Genomic DNA, 5000 nt, shown 5'->3' with positions numbered 1-5000 from the left:
GCTATCTGATTGGTTAGAATTAATTTGTCCAACCAATCAGCGAGCGGGAAGCTTTTCCGAGCTAAAAGGGCACTTCTGCGAGTCGGTGCAAATCTGCCTCCCTAAAAAGAATTGACTATAGTAGAGCATATGATAAGTACATCAAATAAGCGGTTTAAATAAAATATTGATATTTATTAATAGATTTTCATAATGAAATAAATCCCGAGATATATAATTTAATTTCTTCGTGGATTAATGAATATCAAGAGCTTCTTCATTCAATGCAGTTTCAAGTTACCTTAATTACGTCTCTCTTGTTCCATAAAGTTCATATTAATTTAGCTGCTAATTCATTTTAACGTCGCATTTAAGGTATGATGATTTGATGAAAATGAGATGGCAAACGACATAACCTTAATAATATGTAAAAAGAATATCTCAGTTCATATATCTTTAGGTTAACGACATTATGCAAACTCAATCATTTCTTGCAAAGAGGTTTGGACGATTCATGAGAATTTAGTTATATTATAATTTCAAATGGAAGACTGGATTATTATTATTATTATTATTATTATTATTATTATTATTATTGTTATTATTATTATTTTTATTATTACTATTATTATTACTTGCTAAGCTACAACCCTAGTTGGAAAAGCAGGATGCTATAAGCCCAGGAGCTCGAACAGGGAAAATAGCCCAGTGAGTAAAGGAAACAAGAAAAAATAAAAATTTATTAAGAGTAACAACATTAAAACAAACAACTATAAACGTTGTTATTAATTGCTATCATAATTTCTAAACACAAAAAGGTTTAAATGTTTAAAAGGCCGCTCATGAATGGCAGAGGCAAGGGACAGTGACATTGCCCTATCAAGAAGGACAATGCCCTAGAGATTGACCATATATACATACATATAATCAGTGCCCAAGCCCCTCTCCACCCAAGCTAGGACCAAGAAGGGCCAGGCAATGGCTGCTCATGACTCAGCAGATAGACCTATAGGGTTTCCCAAACCGCCCATCCTTAGCTCACTAACGAGCGGGAGTCGAACCCCAGCTTGGCGTTCACTAGTCAGGGATGTTACCACACCGGCCACCACAACCTTAAGTAAAAGATATTCTCTCTCTATGCACAACCTTCGCTTTCTTACAAGTATCTAATGTTTTTAAAATATAATCCACAACAAACAGCGACAAATGCAGCCGTTTCTAATCCTCTGCAGGACAAAGGCCTCAGATATGTCAATTCGATAGGATGCTAAATCAGTTTTCCAAATAAATTATGAAATAAATTAAAATTAAACATCCAATACAATACCTTATACAGAATACCAAGTATCCAATGCTTTTTAAAATAAAATCTACAACAATTGCAGCCGTTTCTAGTCCCCTGCAGGACAAAGGCCTCAGACATACCAATTCAATAAGATGGTGAATCAAAGTTTTCCAAATAAATTAAAAAAATCAATATATTAAATATGCAATACAATACTTTATACCAAATTATAAGTATCCAATGTTTTTACAAAATCTAATCAATATTGAACAACAGCATATGCAGCCGTTTCTAGTCCACTGCAGGACAAAGGCCTCAGACATGTCAATTCAATAGGATGCTAAATCCAAGTTTTCCAAATAAATTATAAAATAAATCAAAATTTAACACCCAAAACCATACCTTATAGGAAATTACAAGTTTCCAATGTTTTTAAAATACAATCAACAGGAACCAACAACAAATGCAGCCGTTTTCAGTCCACTGCAGGACAAAGGCCTCAGATATATCAATTCAATAAGATGGTAAATCATAGTTTCCAAATAAATCATAGAATAATCAAAATTAAATATCCAACACACCTTATACGAAATTACAAGTATCCAATGTTTTTAAAATACAATCAACAGGAAACAACAACAAATGCAGCCGTTTTAGTCCACTGCAGGACAAAGTCCTCAGACATATAAATTCAATAGAATGTTTAATAAAAGTTTTCCAAAAAATCATACAAAAATTATTAAAAATGCAAGTGCAACGTAAATCACTTAGATTACGGATTGAAAACAAAAATAAAAAACAAAATTAATTAATATTTGAAGCTAATATTTGCAACGATATGACATTATGAGATCCTTTTCCCTCATTGCGTCAATGACCTTCGATGTCAGGATGCCCGAGAACTTCAAATCCTTGACCCTCATTACAGTGGAAGGACTTAATCTCCTCAATCAAACCTTGTGAAATGTAATATGTGGTCAAAATAACTCATGTGAATTTAAAAGTCCTTCTATGAAAGGTTTCAAGTCCGCTCATGAATGGCAGGGGACAAGGGACAGTGTCATTGCCCTATCATGCAGGACCTAGAGACTGACCATATATACATATGATCAGCCCCAAGCCCCCTTTCCACCCAAGCTACGACCAAGGAGGGCCAGGCAATGGCTGCTGATGACTCAGCAGATAGCCCTATAGGCTCCCCCACATCCGAATCCTTAGCTCACAAGGATGGTGAGGTTGCAGCGACCAGAAAAACTATTGAGTTTGAGCAGGACTCGAACCCGAGTTTGGCGTTCATCAGTCAGGGAAGTTGCCACATCGGCCACCACATTCATTCATGAATCCAGCAACATTTGGAAGAGTGGTTTCATAGTTTTCAAATTCAAGGAAAATGTTAAGGATAATTAAGTATGAAGTAAAAAACAAACAGCAAATATACTTCGCATCGTAAGATAGATTTTAAGGCTGGGGTCAATCTAAAACGAACAAACGAACGAACGATAAGCTATAGTAAAGATATAAATCGAATGATTAATTATGCCTAAAAAAGTTGATTTCTTACCATACATTGGGGAAACCTGCAATTGTGACTTGAGCTTTAACTTTAGAATAGCACAACATTGAACGGTTCAAATCTCTCGGAAAAGGGTGATTAGTATTATGATTGAAATATATACAGAGAAAAGATAAATATATTAAAAAAAAGCTTGTTCCTTTCCAACAATGTTAAAAAAAACTGTAACTTTAATCGGAAATTCTCCGTAAAAATATACTGTTCTTAGCCGTACTTCAGTAAAATAGAGTCGACCGTTATTTGTACCATACTTTGTTATCATCTTTTACGGGTTGGTGAGCGTAATATCACTCCTTTACGCCAAAATATCCGTTTTAGAAACGGTAAATGCCTGGGAAAATTTATTCCAGTACTTTTACCGTTTATATAATGCAAATATTTAACAGTGAAACAAACTCTCTTCAGGCTGTTCACGTATGTCTCAGTCAACCTCTTGCATAACTTAAAATGCCTCGCCCTGTAGTGGGTACCATTTCGCAATTTCCTCGACCTCTAGAGGGTACCATTTTGCAATTTCCTCTAACTCTAGTGGGAACCATTTGGCAATTTCCTCTACCTCCGGTGGGTACCACTTCGCAATTTCCCCGACCTCAAGTGGATACCATTTCGCTACTTCCTCGACCTCTAGTGGGTATCATTTTGCAATTTCCTCGATTTATAGTGGGTACCATTTCGCAATTTCCTCTAACTCTAGTGGGTACCACTTCGCAATTTCCTCTAACTCTAGTGGGTACCACTTCGCAATTTCCTCTAACTCTAGTGGGTACCATTTTGCAATTTCCTTTAACTCTAGTGGGAACCATTTGGCAATTTCCTCTACCTCCGGTGGGTACCACTTCGCAATTTCCTCTACCTCCAGTGGGTACCATATTGCAATATCCTCTAACTCTAGTGGGTACCATATTGCAATATCCTCTAACTCTAGTGGGTACCATATTGCAATTTCCTCTACCTCCAGTGGGTACCATTTTGCAATTTCCTCTACCTCCGGTGGGTACCATTTCGCAATTTCCTCTACCTCCAGTGGGTACCATTTTGCAATTTCCTCTACCTCCAGTGGGTACCATATTGCAATATCCTCTAACTCTAGTGGGTACCATTTTGCAATTTCCTCGACCTCTAGTGGGTACGATTTTGCAATATCCTCTACCTCCAGTGGGTACCATTTTGCAATTTCCTCGACCTCTAGTGGGTACGATTTTGCAATATCCTCTACCTCCAGTGGGTACCATTTTGCAATTTCCTCGACCTCTAGTGGGTACCATTTTGCAATTTCCTCTACCTCTAGCGGGTACTATTTCGCAATTCCGACAAGATACGAGGAACCAGAAACGGCCGAGTTTACTTACCGATCTTCATAGCAAAAGCTCTGAGCTGTTGGGCCGAATGACCACATTTACCTTTTGCATACCAGACCCCATCTTTATGAGATAGCATACAGTTCCCGATTTACTGTCGTAGATAAGTGTTTCCCGATAGACCTGAAGCCCTTTAAATATACTCTCATGCTACATTTATGTGACCTTGGCTGCGCCATTTAACAGCCAAGTCAGGTACAGCCTGGAACGTGTTTACGCTTTGGAATGAGGTAAACAAAATAGGTGGATTCGAACACATGAATGTCTTTATTTTCTTTTTAATATTTTCTATATATTATTTTACGTCAAATAGAAATGCTCAACTTGATTAAATCGAATATTATGTTTTGATGTTAAGATTATTCGCTTTCCCCAGAAGAGATTGGTTAAAAAAAAAAAAAAAAAAAATAATGTTAAGATTCTTCGCACACCCCAAGAGAGATTAGTCCACCAAACTTTCAACTGGGTTCCACAAGGCACTAGAAGTGTTGGAAGACCAAGACCTACATGGCTGAGGACAATGAAGCATGAAGTAGATGATAAATAGAGACGACTGGCGAAATCTAACCGAGGCCCTTTGCGTCAATAGGCGTAGGATGAGTTGATGATGATGATGACATTCCAGGCTGTAGAAACTGACCAGGATTTTTAACCTGAATAAAAGGGAACAATTTTTCATCTCTGAATAAAATTAATTATCCAAATCACCCAAAGTGATAAAGAGTCAGAGTGAAATCCTGAAATAAAGAAAAAAAAGGGGATCACAGCAGGCCGGAAGCTCTATCATTCCATGGAAATTCATGAC

The sequence above is a fragment of the Palaemon carinicauda genome, chromosome 15 (genome assembly GCF_036898095.1).
Source record: "Palaemon carinicauda isolate YSFRI2023 chromosome 15, ASM3689809v2, whole genome shotgun sequence".
NCBI classification, from domain to species: domain Eukaryota; kingdom Metazoa; phylum Arthropoda; class Malacostraca; order Decapoda; family Palaemonidae; genus Palaemon; species Palaemon carinicauda.
The sequence above is the reverse complement of the archived record's forward strand: the minus strand, read 5'-3'. Positions refer to the sequence as shown.